The 19,919-nt window shown below is 40.8% G+C and overlaps 1 long non-coding RNA gene across 3 annotated transcripts in view; it reads right to left on the bottom strand.

Moving 5' to 3' along the window:
- Positions 1-19,919, bottom strand: part of LOC309386169 — a 39,011-nt gene that overhangs the window by 16,040 nt on the left and 3,052 nt on the right. The window lies entirely within an intron of this gene.

The raw sequence follows: 19,919 nt of genomic DNA, 5'->3' as shown, positions 1-19,919 counted from the left end.
AAAACACGAATGGAAAAGAGCCAGCAAATACAGCCATCAGAACCTGATACTTCTAGTTTAAATTGTCTTTCTGGTTTTAAACAGTCTACTACTTTTTGGAAACCCTCTAAGCCAGGGGTGTCAAACTCGATTTCAGTGAGAGCTGCATTGTTGTGTTTGACTTCAGGGGCTGAGGTGGGCATGGTCATGGTGGGTATGGCCAGCTTCACATCACTCATGTTGGGGGCATTTGTGATGGCCCGAGCACTCTGCCAGCAAAACGGGCTCCTGAGCTCCATTTTCAGTTGTGATGGCCTCCTGCTGACCTCTGCCAGTGAAAACAGAGCTTGAGGGAGTGTGTGCGGGCCCCCTGAGCTCTGTTTTCACTGACAGAGGGTGGAAGGAAGCTGTTGCGGCTGAAAACAGAACCTGGGAGGGCAACGTGCAGCTCTCCCAAGTTCCATTTTCACTGGCAAAGACACTAACCCTTTGTTGTTTCTAGGATGGCCCTACGGGCCAGATCTAAGCAGCCTGCGGACCAAATCCAGCCCCTGGGCCTTGAGTTTGACACCTCTGCTCTAAGCAATAGCACTTAGACTTATATAAATAATAATAAATAAATAAATATTTATTTCTTAGCCGCACCCTCTCCCGAAGGACTCGGGGCGGCGTACAATGAAACATATGAAATAAATATGTGGACAAAACAAACATATAACAGAGACATATACCGAGACATACACAAGGAGGAGGTCGGCTGATGAATAAAAAACAATTAGAATACAGTGATTAAAAAACCCCTAAATAATTAAATATAATTAAAATACCCAATTAAAAACCCGTCAGGAGCGATATGGTTAGATCAAAGTTGAGCCAGGCCAGCTACTTGGAATAGGTGGGTCTTAAGCTTAATACGAAAGGAGCGGAGGTCAGAGGTATTCCTAATATCCGGAGGGAGGTCATTCCACAGGGCTGGGCCCGCCACAGAGAAGGCTCTACTCCTAGGCGCCGCCCCCCGACACTGTCTAGTGGACGGCACCTGGAGGAGGCCCTCTCTGTGCGAGCGGATTGGTCGCAGGGATGTATGGGGCAGAATACGATCTCGCAAGTAACTAGGTCCTGAGCCATGGAGCGCTTTAAAGATTGTTATCAAGACCTTGAAACACACCCGATAGACCACAGGAAGCCAGTGCAGCTCGCGCAGGAACGGTGTCACATGGGAGTACCTAGTACTCCCCATAATTACCCACGCGGCTGCGTTTTGGACCAACTGTAGCCTCCGGGTGCATTTCAAGGGAAGCCCCATGTAGAGAGCATTACAGTAGTCCAAGCGAGACGTCACCAGCGCATGAGTGACTGTGCGTAAGGCGCCCCGGTCCAGTAGGGGGCGCAATTGGCGCACCAGGCGAACCTGGTGGAACGCCCCCCTTGCCACGGCTGTCACATGGTCATCCATGGACAGCCGGGCATCCAGGAGGACGCCCAAATTGCGCGCCCGCTCCACGGGGGCAAGTTGAATGCCCCCAATGGCCAATGATGGAGTTAATTGGCTGAACCGGGGAGCCGGTACCCACAGCCACTCTGTCTTGGAGGGGTTGAGCTTGAGTCGGTTGTCATCCATCCAGATCCGTACGGCTTCCACACACCGGGACATCACTTCGATGGCCTCGTTGGGGTGGTTCGGGGTGGAAAAGTACAGCTGAGTATCATCAGCGTACAGGTGGTATCCCACCCCGAAACCACGGATGATCTCACCCAGCGGCTTCATATATGTGTTGAACAGGAGTGGCGAGAGGACCGACCCCTGTGGCACCCCACAAGTAAGGGGGCGTAGGGTCGACCTCTCTTCTCCTGCCAACACACGCTGCGTCCGGCCAGAAAGGTAGGAGCCGAACCACCGCAAAACGGTGCCCCGGACCCCCAACCCCTCCAGCCGGCGCAGCAGGATACCATGGTCAATGGTATCAAAAGCCGCCGAGAGGTCTAATAGGACCAGGATAGAGGAACAATCTCTATCTCTGGCCCTCCAGAGATCATCCACCAACGCGACCAAGGCCGTCTCCGTGCTGTGACCGGGGCAGAAGCCGGACTGGCGCGGGTCTAGATAATCATTTTCCTCCAGATGACGTGGAAACTGGTAGGCCACCACACTCTCTACAACCTTCGCCAAAAAGGGAAGGTTGGAGACAGGACGATAATTGGCCAGCTCCAAAGGGTCCAGGGAAGGCTTCTTGAGCAAGGGTCTCACCACCGCCTTGCTCAACGAAGCATTCACTAGGCCCAGGAGCCAGTCTCGTGTAACCTCCCAGGATGCCAGTACAAGCCAGGAGGGGCACGGGTCCAATAAACATGTGGTGGGTCGCAGTCGTCCACGCATTCTGTCCAAATCCTCGATGGCAACCAAGTCAAACTCCTCCCAGATCGATTCCTCAAGACTCGCCATGGACGTCTCCATTGGACCACTGACAGGGACCCAATCCCTCCAGATTTGAGCGATTTTATCCTGCAGATATTTACCAAATTCCTCTGCCCTGCCCTGTAGAGGGGCCTCCCGCGGCCTCTGAAACAAGAGGGAGCGGGACACACGAAACAGGGCGGCAGGGCGGTTCTCCGCGGATGCAATGAGAGTGGCACAATATTGGCGTTTGGCCACTCTCAATGCCACAAGGTACGTCCTTAAATGGGCTCGTGCCTGTGTTCGATCAAATTCGGAGCGAGAGGATCTCCAACGACTCTCTAGACGTCTCTTGCGGTATTTCATCACCCTTAGTTCCTCGGTAAACCAAGGGGCCAGGGTGGATCGTTGCCACCGGAGAGGCCGCAAAGGTGCCACCCGGTTCAAGGCCCCGGTAGTCGCATTATTCCACGCGACCACCAGGTCCTCTACCCGGGGGCGGGTCAAGGTTACAGGAGGTAGCCCAAGCTCCGTCTGGAACCTATCAGGTTCCATCAGGCACCTGGGGCGGAACCATCTGGTACTTTCCGGTTCCGCCTCCCCGCAGCGGGAGGTAGCACCAGGGAAGTCAAGACGAAGGAGTGAGTGATCTGACCATGACAGGGGAGTGATGGTTAAGTCCCCTCCTCCCAGATCACTCAGCCACTGGCCAGAGACAAAAACAAGGTCCAGAGTGTGTCCTCCCTCATGTGTCGGGCCCTGAATCATTTGAGTCAGGTCCATGGCTGTCATGGAAGCCATGAACTCCCGAACCCCCTCTGATGCTTCTCCCATCGATGGCAGGTTAAAATCCCCCATCACTAAAAGTTTGGGGGTCTCAACCGTCACCGATGCGATCAGCTCGAGGAGTTCGGGCAGGGCCGCTGATGTATAGCGAGGAGCCAGGTATACTATCAGCAGGCCCAACTGTCTCCCAGGGCCCCATTTCACAACAAGGGATTCACATCCGGACGTCTGTGGCACAGTAGACTCCCTCGGCTCTAAGTCCTCCCGAATAATTACTGCCACCCCACCGCCCCTTCCCTGGGCCCGGGGCTGGTGAAATACTCGGTAGCCTGGTGGGCACATTTCCAGGAGGGGAAGACCTCCCTCGTGGCCCAACCAGGTCTATATATCCCTTTGGAAGACCTCCCTCGTGGCCCAACCAGGTCTATACATCCCTTTGCAGTGCTTTATAGCCCTCTCTAAGCAGTTTACAGTCAGCACATTGCACCCAACAATCTGGAACCTCATTTTACAGACCTCAGAAGGATGGAAGGTTGAGTCAACCTTGAGCCTGGTGAGATTCAATCTGCCAAATTGCAGGCATCCAGCTATCAGCAGAAGTAGCCTCTAACTGTACTCTAACCACTGTGCCATTGTGACTCATAGGTCTACTGCTCTTCCAGGACTTGCATAATTGCTGAATGGTGCTTGTGATGCCTCTACTGAAGCCAAGGGCCTAATCTCTCCTTCAGCCTATAACAAAATGGCTCTAGAGGGGAGCCCTAAGTTACTTGAGCAGAGGTGCTTGATTCTAGTACATTAAAATGATGGATAGAAGCTCAACTGATGTCATTTCCTGACCATCTTCTCGCCAACATTTTCAATAAAGTATTGTAGAATGATTGTACAGTAAGACTTCTAAGAGAAGCAGAAGCACATTATGACATTGGGGCAGGTAAATATGAACATATGGTGCCTCTGCAATTGGCAGGAGATGAGGCAAAGACTCAATGTCCTATAAAAATGGTTAGTGGGATGTTTTTGAGATGCCTCGATGGACCTCTAGTTTTGATCATAGAACAATAATCTTCTTGAGAAGAAAATGAACAGCAAGTAAAACATCATCATGGTAGTATGGCAAGGATGAAGATAACCACACAATTCTTAAACATACATAATCGTAGACATGTATATACCATAAGCTTAACATAACCCACAACTATAGCCTTTTCCTCTTCCCAATCTCTGTGCCATAGTATCCATACATTCATAAATTCACGGTAATCCGCGATGCATTTTGCAGATAATATTTATGTTTATTTGTATTGTTGACTTTCCAAAAACATTTAAGTCTCCAGGAAATTTGTTGGATCAATAAGGCTAGACCAAATTTAAATTACATATTTTGACTTTGCAGCAATATTATTTTGCAAGGCAAGCATCTCTGCTCTGACAGCAGTTTCAGTATCCAATTCTGAAGTTTTAGATTACAACTGGCAGAAGACAGATATAGACAAAGACAAATCAAAGGAATAAATATATCCTTTTTATATTTGGTAAATTGATAGGAGATTATTTTGTTCTGTATAAGAGTTGGACAGTACAGCCCAACTTTTATGCCTCTGCCAGCTAAAACAAAACATTACTTACTTTTAGAGAGTGACAAAATTAAACTTGATCAGTACTCTAAGGATAGTGCATTAGCAAATTAAATCACAACTGACTGCATAAAGAAAACCCCTATTCTGTTCTATACATAACATACTCATTTTTTCCTTCTGTTCAAGGAGGTATTACTCAGTGTGTACATGTTAAGAAAAACTCTATGACTAACATGCACTCTGTAAACTCATTTGGAAAAATATTGAAGTGTGGAATTTTGCTTTGTACCTGCAATAGTCACCGCATGGATTCCCAATCACTTGGGTACATTTAATGTACCGGTAACTTTTTGATTCATAGCTGCTCTTTGCTCTTTGCTGAAACATCTCCAACCTGATCGACTTCAGAAGTACTGAGAAGTCAGTTTCCAGCTGGTTGAATGTTGAAGTCCTAACAAACCTTTAGGGAACCAGTTTGGGAAATGCTCGTGAATTAGTTCCACTAAAGATGAAAGTTTATGAATTTTGTAAGGATTGAATGATCATCTGCTTATGTGACTTAAGAAGGAAGGAGGAAATGTATGACATCCTAGTAAATATACTAGGTACTGCAAGAATAAATCTGAAGCCAAGTTGAAATGGGCTACAACCTTGAAAGTTTATGACTGTCTTACTAGGTTTTGACAAATGGTGGAAATGACTGATATTTTAGATTGCAAACATGCCAATCTGTGGATAATTTTATAGAATGAAGTACTGTTTATCTGTAACAACATATATTATTATTATTATTATTATTATTATTATTATTATTATTATTATTATTATTATTATTATTATTATTATTAATATTAATAATATTAATAATATTAATATTATTATTATTATTATACAATTGTATCACAGCGGCCAGTTGTTTTGCCAGATTTGGCATTGATTACTAGTCGGGCTCCACCCCAGGGGCATAGGACGTCGTATTTTCGTAATATACGTGCGGATCCAAGCAGTGCAGCTTTTTGCATTTGACTGATGGTGATTTTGTCAAGTTTTAGCTGTTTTAAATGTAATTCCAGTGCTTTTGGAATAGCACCCAGTGTGCAGATTACCACTGGAATTACCACTGCTGGTTTGTGCCATAATCGTTGAATCTCAATTTTTAGGTCCTGGTATTTCGTGATTTTTTCATGTTCCTTCTCGTCGATGCTGCTATCACCTGGCATTGCGATGTCTATGATTGTAACCTTATTTTTCTCAACCAGTGTGATGTCTGGCGTGTTATGCGCCAGTATTTTGTCCGTTTGTATACGAAAATCCCATAGGATCTTGACCATCTGATTTTCGGGGACTTTTTCAGGTCTATATTCCCACCAGTTTGTTGTTGTTTTAATATTATAATTTTTGCACAAATTCCAGTGGATCATTTGTGCTATTGAATTGTGCGGCAATTTATAATCAGTCTGCGCAATTTTTTTACAGTAGCTGAGTATGTGGTCAACAGTTTCATCAACTTCTTTGCAGAATCTGCATTTGGCATCAACAGAGGATTTTTCGATTTTGGCCTTAATGGCATTTGTTCAGATAGCTTGCTCTTGCGCAGCCAGGATTAGTGACTCTGTTTCTTTCTTTAATGTACCTGTTGTTAACCATAACCAAGTTTTTTCACTGTCCACTTTATCTTTTATTTTTCCCAGAAATTGACCATGCAATGCTTTGTTCTGCCAACTCTCCATTCTTGATTTTATCACATCTTTTCTGTATTCTTGTTTCGTCTGTTGGGTCTTCAGTAGATTTTTGTTCTTTACTTCGATTAATAGATGTTCTTGACTTTCTTTTAAATAATCAGCCAGTGCATGTTTTTCTTCTTCAACTATTTGCTTCACTTGTAATAATCCTCTTCCACCTGATTTTAGGGGCAGGTATAATCTATCAGTGTCACCACGTGGATGTAAACTGTAATGCATTGTCATTAGTTTCCTGGTTTTTCAGTCCAAAATGTCCAAATCAGCTTGTGTCCAGTTAACTATACCAGCTGTGTATCTTATAACTAGTAGTGCCCAAGTATTTATGGCCTTGATTGTATTTCCACCGTTTAATTTAGATTTCAAAATTTTCCTGACTCTGTTAGTGTATTCTCTCCTGACAATAGTTTTTACTTCTCCATGTTTGATGTTATCCAACTGCAGAATGCCTAAGTATTTGTAGGCTTCATTTTCGTTGCATTTAATTAGTTGGCCATTGGGCATTTCAATTCCGTCACATGCAGTGATTTTGCCCCTTTTTATGGATACAGTGGCACATTTTCCCATGCCAAACTGCATTGAAATATCGGTGCTGAATACTCGGACTGTGTTTTTCAGTGATTGGATTTCTATTTCTGACTTACCATAGAGTTTCAAATCATCCATATAAGATAAATGCGAATTTTTTTCAGCTTCTTTGGTAACCTAATTTCATTTTTTTAAAGATTACCGATAGTGGGATCATCGCGATGATGAAGAGAAGAGGTGAAAGTGAATCACCCTAGAAAATTCCTCGCTTATATTAACCATTCAGTAGTTCTCATTCCCTGCTGCCAACTCGGTTCTCCTTTGTTTCATCGCCTTTTCAGTGAAGGATGTAATATTTTTGCTAATGCCAGTTGTTTCTAAGCATTTTATGATCCAACTATGTGGCAATGAGTCGAATGCCTTTTTATAATCAATCCAGACCATATTCAAGTTCGTTTTTCTTTTCTTACAATTTTCTAATATCATTTTATCAATCAGGAGCTGATCTTTTGTGCCCCTGCTCCTTCTTTTGTTGCCTTTTTGCTCTACTGGCAAGATGTTGTTTGTTTCCAAATAATCCATAATATTATCTGCAATAATGCCTGTGAGTAATTTGAAGGTTGTTGCCAAGCATGTTATTGGTCTGTAGTTTTCAGGTATTGTTCCTTTAGTTGCATCTTTCTGAATCAAGTATGTTTTTCCAGTTGTCAACCATTCATCAATTTGACCATTTTGTAAAATTTCATTCAGTTGCCTGGCCAATATTGCATGTAAACTGGTCAGATATTTGAGCCAGAAACCATGTAATTGGTCATTTCCAGGTGATGTCCAATTCTTTACTTTTTTTACTCGATTTTTGACTGTCTCAGTTGTTATTTCTAATACTTGCATTTGTTTGTTACCAATGCTTTTCTCAAAGTCATGTATCCACTTTGCAATAAGTAGTCCTTTGCATTTTCCCACAATACTTTCCAGAATTCAACTGTTGCCTGCTTTTCTGGTTTTTCTCTTTTGGTGTCACCATTCGCATTAAGATTTTGATAAAAACGCCATTGATCTGATCGAAATTGTTGATTTTGTTTTTTATTGGATGATTCGTGCCTCATATCTCTCAATTTTTCTAGCTGTTGCTGTTATCTGCTGTTTTACAATCTCTACAGCTTCATTGATGTTTCTTGTATCCAATCTATATCTTCTGATTAGCTGATCTATGATTTTGCTGTTTTTAAGCCATTGCTCATGCATGTTCTTTAAGTTGCTAGCATCTGCCCTTAATTTTTTGACTTTTTTGTTCTAATCGGATTTTCTACTTTGGCTTTGATGCTTTTTCCATTGTGTGCTCAGGTGCTTTGATTTTAATGCCTAGTTCATTAGTGACTATTACAGCTGCAATGTACATTAACTGATTCGTTTCCAAGATGGATCCAGATTCAATTGTTGAAAGCACTGCATTAACCATTTTCATGATAGGCCCCAAAATTTTCTTAGGAATAGTTTTAATGATGGTAATCATTGCCTTTCCTCACTAGCCAGAAAATGCTCCATGATCTTGTCCTTCAGTTCTTTTTGTTTTTGAGTTGGTTCATCAGTTGGTTCAATGGTAACTGGTTCTGGTGGTAGTGTTGTTATTTCCTCTCCGACAGCTTCCTCTGGGAGTTCTACTACGATTTCTTTAGTTGTGTCTTGAGTATCAGTTAATTCCTCTTGTGATGTTGTTTTTTTGGTTTTGCAATTTGCCTGAATTTCGCTAAACACTTTATTCCATATAATAAATCACCTTTGATCTGCTAGTCGTTGTTCACTAACATTTAAATCTGGATATTGTTGTTTCCATAAATCATACATTCGCTTTAAGTAACCTCTTTTTTTTGGCTCTGAGTTGTAATAACAGGCCATTATGGCATGATCTTCATCTGAACTATATTTATGTCATTTTGTTGGCTGGTCCACTTGTGGCCCACTTGTTGACAGATGCCCAGGGACCTCAACATCCGCCATGGCCCTTGTTAACCCACGCGACGACCGATGCGGTATAGAATTTTTAGTCATTTCTTTTACCATATTGTATGGGTTGGCGAGTTTTTATGGGGCCAGGTTGCCAACCTGACCCCAACCCTCCTCCTTTCTCATCCGGGCTTGGGACCGGCAATGGCAGAGTTTGTATTATTATTATTATTATTATTATTATTATTATTATTATTATTATTATTATTATTATCATCATCATCATCATCATCATCATCATCACCACCACCACCACCACCATCATCATCATCATCATCATCATCATCATCATCATCATCATCTCTATTCATTAAACTTAAAACTCAGCCACCCTGAACATTCAAAAATGCATCACAAATACCATTAATGGCAACCACAATAATGGTTGATATGGGTTGTTGCCAGCATCCTAGGTATCAATCAAGTACCTTCTTAAAACATACAATGTTCCGAGTAGCACAGTTTTTTGCAGTTCCGCTGGTGTTATTGCAGGAAACTGCAATTTGTTGATGTATCTTATAGAATTCTTGGACATGGTACCAAGTGCCCCAATGACAATGGGTAGCACTATTACATGTTTCATCCATAATCACGTAGTGTTGATGACCAGGTCGTGGTATTTCATGATTTTTTCCAGTTCTTTTTCTTCAACTCTGGCATTTCCTTGTACTGCAATATCAATAAATTGTACGTTTCGTTTTTCAACAACTGTGACATTTGGCATGTTGTGTTCCAAATGATGATCCATCTGTATTTGAAAGTCCCACAAGATCTTCACCTTCTCATTTTCGATAACCTTTTCTACTTTATATTCCCTTGACTTTCTAGATACAGGTAAATTGTACTTTTTAAAATAATGACCAGTGGATTTATTTAGCAACTCGGTCATATCTAGTTTTGTAATCAGTTTGTGTGATTTTTCTGCATTCACATATTAAATTAAAGTTTTGACTTTATCGTTGCAAAGTTGGCAGTTTGGATTGCCGGTACATTTTTGTATCTTTGCTTTCATGGCATTAGTTTGTAGTGCTCGTTCTTGAGCAGCGAGTATTACACTTTCTGTTTCTTTCTTGATGGTTTCCATCTTAAGTCATGCCCATGTAAGGTTGTCATCACATTTTCCTTCAATGCTTTTCAACTGTTGTCCATACAAAGCTTTGGTTTTCCATCTATTTAATCTGTCATCCAGCATTTTTCCTTGTATTCTGCCTTTGTTTCTGTTGTTTTTATAACGATCTCCGTTTTCACAACCTGCAGTATTTTTTCTGTTCTTTGGTTCGCATAATCATTCAAACTTCATTTTTCTTCTTTTACAGTTTGATGGATTTGCAATAGCCCCTTGCTCCCTATTTTTCCTGTCAATGTCACTTTGTGGAAGTAAAGTGTGGTACATATTCAAAAGTTTGCGTGTTTCCCGGTCCAAGTTTTCTAGTTCAGCCAAAGTCTGATTCCAGCTGAGTAGCGTATCACTGGAACTGCCTATGTATTAATGGCTTTAATTATATTTCCAGCATTCAGCTTTGATTCTAATATTTTGCAGACCCTCCTGATGTATTCCTTTTGTGTTGACTCTTTGACTTTTCCATTCAAGATGTTATCTGCTTCCAATATGCCTAGGTACTTGTAACCATCATCCTTTGCTAATGCTTTAACTATGTTTCCATTTCCCAGTTCTATTCCTTCTGTTTTTTCCATTTTTCCTTGCCGCATGGATAATATAGCACATTTTTCAAGTCCAAAGTTTATTTTGATGTCGCTGCTGAACAATAGAACTGTGTTGAGTATTGATTTAAGTTCAGTGGGGCTTTTTGTATACATTTTAAAGTCGTTCATGTATAGTAGATGATTTATCTTATCATGTTCGCTTGAGATTTGGTATCCCAGTTTTGTGTTTGATAGGATTATTGGCAGTGGAATTAATGTGATGTTGAACAGTAGTGGTGAAAGTGAGTCCCCCTGGAAGATTCCTCCTCTGATGTTGACCTCACCAATGTTCACCCCATTTGCTGTTAAAACTGTTTTCCATTTTTGCATATTTGCTTTCAAAAATGTACAAATATTTTTGCTGATTCAAAAGTTTTTCAGACAGGTTAATCCAGCTGTGGGGTAATGAGTCAAATGCTTTCTTGTAATCCACGCCATCAATGTTCCCTCTAATTTTTTTTCAATGTGAGCAGAAAAGTATATTGTTTGAGCGGCACATTTTCATGCCTGAGCACCTGACTTTTTTTCACAGATGTTACCTAAGACAACAACGAAATCAGTATTATTTGAAACTCAAAGTTATGTTTCTTCAAGGTACCCACTTAATTAAAAGTGATATATAATATCAGTATCACTTAACAACGCTCCTGCTTAGCAACCAAAATGTTAGCTCAGAAACTCTGGCATTTGAAGCACATAAGTCTTAAAGCTGCCAAGTTACAAGACCCTTGCACCCCTAACCCTTTAGAAAAAAAACCCAGGGGTCTTCAAACCTGACAGCTTTAAGACTTGTGGACTTCAACTCCCAGAATTCCTCCTCCAGTCATGTTGGCTCAGGAACTCTGGCATTGAAGTGTGCAAGTCTTAAAGCTGTCAAGTTACAAGACCCTTGCACCCCTAACCCTTTAGAAAAAAACCCCAAGGGTGTTCAAACTTGACAGCTTTAAGACTTGTGGACCTCAACTCCCAGAATTCCTCCTCCAGTCATGTTGGCTCAGGAACTCTGGCATTGAAGCATGCAAGTCTTAAAGCTGTCAAGTTACAAGATCCTTGCACCCCTAACCCTTTAGAAAAAAAAAACGCAGGGGTCTTCAAACTTGACAGCTTTAAGACTTGTGGACTTTAACTCCCAGAATTCCTCCTCCAGTCATGTTGCAGTGACGTCATCTGCATGGATCTGCTCCATCTTTGGTTTCTTCATCGTGGCCCCTGCCGCCACCAGAATAACTGCTGCCACCTCCTCCTCCTCCTCCTCCTCCTCCTCCTCCTCCTCCTCCTCCTCCTCCTCCTCCTCCTCCTCCTCCAAAAGCACCACCACCTTTGCTGCCCGGCGCTGCGGCTGAGGTGAAGCCAGCAAAGCTCCCTCTGGTGCCCCCACCCATGGCAGCAGCGCCTCCCCCTCCGCTCGGAGCACCTGAGCTCAGCCCCACATTACCCCTGCCCCCTCCTCCTCCACCGTGCTTTTGATAAGCCATGAGGCCTTTTTTTCCCCTGATCCCACCTCCCTCCGTCGCCTTCCTACTGGCTCCTGCAGCCTCATGGCTCCTCAAAAGCACAGCGGAGGAGGAGGGGGCAGGGGTGACATGAGGCTCAGCTCAGGTGCTCCGAGCGGAGGGGGAGGCACCGCTGCCACACGTGGGATGCCAGCTGGAGCTTTGGCGGCTTCACCTCAGCCGCAGTGCCGGGGGGCAAATCCGGCAGTGCTGTTAGAGGAGGAGGTGGTGGCAGCAGTTATTCCGGTGGCAGCGGGGCCTTTGGGGCTTCACAACTACCATCAGTCGCCCCGTGCTCATCAAAACAAGTCCGGGGAGGTCCTTTGCGGGTGGCCAGTTCTAGCTGCCTGCAAAGGACCTCCCCAGCTTCTGGAGCCTGTGGCAGTAGAAATCACTGCACGGCAGTTGAAAACTGCTGCGCAGTGTTTTCTTGCCACATGTGCGGCCGTGGAGCCACGCACCTTAGAGGGAACATTGCACGCCATATTTAAATATGTTTTTCTTCATTTTGTATTTTAGTACCATTTTGTCAATGAGCAACTGATCTTTTGTTTCTCTTGATTTTTTGTTCTTCTGGATACAAACTGTTTTCTATCAGATGATTGAATACTGAATTTGTCAGTATTCTTGTAAAAAGTTTGAATGTTGTTGGCAGACAAGTAATTGGGTGACAGTTGCTTGGTTCTGTGCCCTTTTCTGGATCTTTCATTATCAAGTATGTTTGACCAGCTGTTAACCATTCTTTGCTTGTTGCATTTTAAAGCATTTGGTCAAATTTAATGGCCATGCGATGATGGAGGCTGGTCAGGTGTTTTAGCCAGTATCCATGTAGTCTGTCCAGGCCAGGTGCACTCCAGTTCTTGACCTTCTTTGCTTGTTTGCAACCATGTCAGTTTTTATTGCAACATTTTCCATTTTGTTTTGTATTGTTTGTTGTTGAATATCTTTGATCCAGGAGGCAGTTTTGTTGTGTTCCACTGGGTTTTTCCACAGTTCTCTCCAAAAGTTCAAGGTTTTTTCTTTACATGGGTGAACATTAGTTTGGAACTCGATTTTCATCAAGAGACTGGTAGAAGAGGTGTTGGTTTCTTCTGAACTGGACATTTTCATGATATTGTTTTAGTCATCCTTTGTATCTTTCAATTTTTTTGCTGTTGCTATTACACATTGTTTCAGTTCTTCCATGATTTCCATTATTGTTTTTTCCTCCAGGTTGTATTTTTTGTGTAAACTATTTTTCAGCTTTTTGTTCATTAGATGATGATGATGACGACGACGACTACTACTATTACTACTACTACTATGGTTAATCTTCAATTTGATTCACAGTCTGGGACTGGTAAAAACTTAACAGTTCAAGTCCTAACCAAGGACCTAAGAGTTGTTAAGACAGGGGTGTCAAACTCGATTTCATTGAGGGCCGCATTAGGGTTGTGTGAGCGCTCTGCCAGCAAAAATAGGCTCCTGAGCTCCATTTTCGACTGTGATGGCCTCCTACAACCCTCTGCCAGTGAAAACGGGACTTGGGAGGGCTGCACATGTACACTCACAGTTTATGAACTTCTACAACTCTGTTTATCCAACCAATTTGACCTGACATCTATTTATTGTGTTTATATATAAGCATGATTAAGAGGTAAACCTGCCATCCTGGACCCAACATTTGGGAAGCCAGGCTCTGCCTGTCACAAACCAGGACAAAGGGTGAGTGATGGAGGAGTAACACCTCCTTAAAAAACTCTGGTCCAGCTGGTCCAGCTGGTAGTACCTTGTAAGGGCCCCTTTCCAGGGTTACAGGAGAAGACAGTCAACAGTTTTGAAGGTAGAAGAGGACTCTACACCCCAATGGCAGATAAAGTGGCAGAACCATCTTCTAGGAGAAGGGAAACTCTGATTACAAACCTCCACTGCCTTGTGGCTATATCCACTACTGGAAAAGGCTTCAGGAGTCAACCTGGAGGCAAAATCCAGAGCCAGAGTGCTGGAAGTAGTTCGTACAGTAATTCCTGCGACACAGCTGGAACCAATCGTATTGGCTCTGCCATTCCATTGGACTATTTCAGTGATGTGGAGAGGGGGGATCTGCTGCTTGGGTAACTGCCTATCCTCCATATTAATCTACCCAGGCCTCATGCTCTGGAGAGGACACTCCAGCTTTGCATGCAGCCAGAGCATGGTACCATAGTCTTTTGAGACTGAAGGATGCTAATGCAATTAGCAGGTAAAGTCAACAACAAAGTTAAACTTCAAATCCCTCTATTAACAATTTATTGTTGTATTTCACTCACATAAAGTCCACAACAGCTTCTACTCTACCATAAACTACCACTGTCTCTGGTCTGTCCAGGATGAAACATACTTATTTGATTGTTAATAATAAGGCTTTTCCTTTAACTGGGATCTGTCTCATCCCCTGACATCATAAGTCACTATTATAGATATCTCAGCAGCATTTGTTTTTTTAAAAAAAGTCCTACAGATTGAAACATATCTCTTAACATTTGTTTTCCAGTTAAATATAATGTCCATTCCCCAATCCCCATCATTTTTCTTAAGAAAGTCCAGTTCATCACTCATCAGTTCTGTCAACTCTAAGTCTTTAGAATCCATGTTGCCTTTAGTCTTCTCCAACAAGGCTGCAGTTTTTTAACCTTCTCCAACAAGCCTGCGGTTTTCTTCTCCTTCAAATCTGCCACCAACAAATTAGATCCCAAACTGTCCAATTTTAAGTCTGGTTTAACTGCTCTTACTTGTATCTAGATATTATCTTAGGGTTGATTTAAAATTGTTGTTATTTTATCAAATTTTTATTCAAGTTTTCAGTTTGAACTTAGAAATTGAAAAGCATTTCCCCCAAAGGCTCTCCCAAAGGGCTTTATCCTCAAGTTGATGCATTGTTTGCATTTTTTTAATATAGTCCAAGACTCTCCTACAACTGAGCTTTTACAATTAAGCATCAACAGTTCCTCTCAAGGACAGGGGAATTAGATATAGCATAAGAAAATGACCTCAAAGAACGTTGAGATAATATTTCCCACAATAGAAATGAATAGAAAAAAATGAAATTTTCCACCAATGACTTCCAAACAGAGAAAGCAAAAATGATTCTTAACAGCAAAATAAAGCAGTAAAAAAATGGCAAGAATTCATGTTAAAATCCAATAAGGGGTTAAAATAAATCAGCATTCAATCAGTTAATTAACATTTAAAGATAAGAATCAAAATGAAAAAGAAAAAGAAAAATGTGCAATTAAAACCAAATTGTTCTTAAAACAAATAACTGAAAGAAAAAGATGGAAACCAAATCTGTTCCTGGGAGAAACAGGAGGCTGTTCCTGCCAAAAATTGCAACTGTTGAGATTCCACTTCCCAGATAGGTCCACCATCATCCAAGGGTCATCTTGAGTCATTCCTAATTGCTCCCTTTCAAATCTGGCGAATATATCACCAAAGAGCCAGCTTTGGCATCAAAATCAGCTGTTAGTTAGCAGGAGAAGAAGATCATCCTGCTCAGCATATACCATTTTCAGAGGACTCAACATCAGCTTTAAAATCTTATTGTGAAAGTTTTAAAATTCCAACTTTATCTGAACTTTTAGTCCTTTTATAACTTTCTAAGATGAAAATTGTAGTTAGCTTTTTGCCGTTCACTTAAGATTCTTTATGTTTTTACGTTTATAGTTAAATTTTCTTTCATTTGGAATTATATGAATTTGCTGACCCATGAACACTAACCTGATATTTTCACAGTTGTCCTTCCAAAGGTCTCTAATAACTTACAGGTAGTTAATGAGCAGTGAGTAGTAGTTAATTTCTAAATGTACTTCTTCTTCCATGTCTAGATCAAATTTTAAAATGACAGAATGAAGCCTCCTTCTTGGTTTTGTCATTGACCAAAAATAATTCACATTCACATAGCATGTTGCTATCCACAAAGAGCCTCCACTTGAGCATATTGGTTTTACATTTAGACACTCCAATTCTCAGCCTATTCAAATGTGATTAATAAGTGAGGATTGCAAACTTAGTGATCTACTGCAGTTATGAGCAAGTTGGCTAATCCCATCATCTCTTGGTCCACAAATTTGTAGAAAACTGCTGTGCTGAAGTTTCCTTGCAGGAAGCAGCTGTCCAGAATATACAATATATTAGGCAATCTTATGGGGAACTGGTCTAGTTGCCATAGTCTTCAATTTGCTATATATCCCCTGGGAATCACTGAGTTTATATATTCTTAAACAATATGATTAATTTGGTTTTCATTTAGTGAGATATATGAATGAAAATTTGCAAAATATGGTTTATAAATTAGTGTGATGTTAATTTGGATAATTGTGGCTTATTTAGAAATCATAAACAAACTATGCTTTAGCACAATTTGTAATCAATCTCTATTGTTTTCTTTTATAAAAAATTGCAAGAAAGCCAAAGTTTAGCTTTTCTTTTAAAATATTTGCCAGAGGTAAAAATCAAACACAGTTGGGCATGCTAGGTTTTTTTTAAAAATAGATATGGCTGTTCACTTTAGTTGACATCATATCATTTTGTAGCCGCCATATGATTGAACATTTGTTTTATTGCATCTAACAGTTTATGATGAGGAAATTATACTAAATTGCCCAGGGTTGTGATTAAACTATTTGTTGTTGTTTCCTCAACTAAATTAACTTATTACACAAAAGAACCATACCTGGAATGTAGACATAATGTTCTGATATATTTCTCAAATGACTGGAGTCTAGGGAAGGGACAGCTTTCTCCCTCCCTCCCTCCCTCCCTCCCCCCTCCTTTCCTTCCCCCCTCGCTCCATCTTCAGTTTGTTGGATAAAAGTTTGGGCTGCTTTGCAAATCTAACCTTGTGATTTGGGTCACTCAAATGGCTGATCTGGTGTAGTTCCTGATAAACTGGCAGAGGCATTAAAACTTCTCTCTTTGCAATGCTGAGTTTGCACGAAGCATCAGTTCTTATCAAATGAAGTCCACTTCACATACAAAAAGCTCAGCACCACCACCACCACCTCCACCTCACCTACAAGGTTCTTGCAAACTTTTACTTCTTTGGAACTTTGGAGGCAGAAATGAGACTGAATCTTTAAAATACAAGATTTTCCCTTCAATAAAATCCTTTCATATCACTTTCTAAACAGACAGACTGTTATGTAATACAAGTCTTTAGGAACAGCCATACTTTAGTATAATTAATACAATTAAGAAAATATGGCCAGGATGTCTTATGCTGTAACAAGACAATAATAAAAACATTGTTTTTACAACTCTATGGGGCTCAATATGTCCATAATTGTTATTGTATGAGGAGACCTGTGATAGTCCAAGTAGTCAAAAAATAGGAGTCTGATAACATCCTTTCAAATATGTTTTATCAAAAGGATTTTACTTATCAGATTCCGTCTGCTTTTTCACATAATTGGCAAGCTACTCTTAAACGCTGAAGTTTGAATCCATCCCTTTAAAATGGCATCTTAACAGATGGTATATATTGTAGAAGGGGAAGCAATCTTTTAAATAAAACTAGGTAGATAGAATTTTTAATGGTGTGAATCCTGTTTGCTGCTTGCCTTTTATGTATAATTACCTTGTCTCTAAGTTTTGTTTTGCACCACTGCTTATATTCTGAGGGCTGCTCAACTTAATTCAAATTAGAATTAGTCAAATATACAGTGAACCTACTGAAAACAGTGGGATTTAAATTAAGCATGACTAACTTGACACAAATTCCAAAGATTTCAGTGGGCCTACTGACTGCAATTACATCCAGTTTAAAGTTGTTTTTAATGCAAGCCATAAATGCCTATACAGTTTTAATGATCAGTTCTGAAAAATGTTCCTAAACCTCCTCTTTAAATATTTTGCTAAACTAGAATGGATGGTGATTCTAACTGGGACTGTACACTGACCTATTCTGATATTTTTCCTTTTGCTGGTTGAAATCATGGTCTGAAAGGAGTTTTGTGCATGTGCATTCAGCAAAGTATTTGACAAAGTGTCCCATGACAGTCTGATTAGTCAACTAATTAAATGCAGGCTAATTAGTACAATTTTTTTAAAAGGCTAGTTCAAAAATTGTCCTCATAGAGTGCTAATTAATGATTCCTCATCAAAATACAAAGAGGCATTATGTGAGTTGCCACAAAAATCTACCCTGGGCCTCGCAGACTTCAAAGTTTTTCATATAGACTTGGATGAAGATGTAGACAGAATGTTTATCAAATATGCAGTGACACAGTGGGTGGAGCACCCTAGAAGAAATAAATAACATTCAAAACAATCTTGATACTTTGGAGAAATTGGCTGAAAATAACATAATGAAATTTAACAGTGACAAATGCAAAGTACTCTACTTAGAAAACCGAAATCAAATGCACATGTATAGGATTGGGGATACTTGGCTTGGTAACAGTATTTATGGGGAAAAAATCTTGGCACAACAGTTGGTAACTAATTTAATATGAGTCAGCAGTATGCTGTGGCAGCAAAAACTGGTAAATGCAATTTTAGGCTGCATGCATCACAGAAGTATAGTTTCCAAATCGCAGGCAGTAATTGTTCCACTTCGTTCTGCATTTGTTAAATCCCAGTTAGCATCACTATGCTTTAAAAAGCCTTCAAAGAAGAACAGTTTCAGAGAAGCACAACAAGGATGACTAGGGCACAAGAAATGTAATTTTAAGAAGAGAAATATACATAGGAGAAAATACACAGAAGGAAAATGGTCAAGACTGTTCTCAATAATCCCAACAGGCAGGACACAAAATAATGAAATTCAGTTATTGGAAAGCAGATTCTGATTTGATGATCAAAAACGCTTTGTAACAGTAGAACAGTTGATGGAAGAAGTCTCTGAGTATGTTCAAAGAGACGCTTTGCAGTCGTCTCTCTGGGATTTCTGCAGTGAGGATGGGGTGGGGTCAGTTTAATGGCCTGAAGGGCTCTTTTTAACTCTAGGTTTCTTAGATTTAATGTAAAAGTAACGTCCTATTCATCATGCTTTCTTTCATAACACTTAATACACAAAAATGGCAGAGTTTAAATAGCTGGCAAAGACACAACAAATAGGATAGGGGCAGAGAGAGGAAGATGTTTAAACACTGGTGAGTTTAAATATTTTGCTGCCTGAGTTGAATGAAAAATGCCTTTTCTTTCTCATTGTAGGCTTTTGGATCTTACACAGTTATTGCAAAGATAAAAATGAGGATCCCTTTATCTCTTAGAAGAGAGACAATATATAAATATAATAGATAAAGTTAAATAGATGATCTGGTAAAACCACAATTGCCTGTCTTTGCATGACTTGCTGGGATTGTAGGATATGATTCCAAGGTTAATCAAACCCTGGATTAGTTAATTAATCCAATTTTAAGGGATGTTTTATTTGTTTATTTAGTCAATGTATGCAGCCAACCTCTTAAAGATGGATGGCAGAGTAGCATACCATTAAAATAACAACAACACATACAGTATAAGAACTGTGATGGTGCGGTGATTAGAATGTAGTATTGCAGGGTAATTCTGCTCACTGGCAGAAGTTCGATCCTGATTGGCTCAAGATTGACTCAGTCATCCATCCTTCCAAGGTCAGTAAAATGAGGACCCAGATTGTTGGGGGCAATATGCTGACTCTGTGAACTGCTTAAAGAAAGCTATAAAGCAATGTGAAGCGGTATATAAGTCTAGGTGCTATTACTATACATGA

The sequence above is a fragment of the Natrix helvetica genome, assembly GCF_964273705.1.
Source record: "Natrix helvetica genome assembly, chromosome: 2".
In the NCBI taxonomy this organism is placed as follows: domain Eukaryota; kingdom Metazoa; phylum Chordata; class Lepidosauria; order Squamata; family Natricidae; genus Natrix; species Natrix helvetica.
This window is presented reverse-complemented; position numbering and strand designations above follow the sequence as displayed.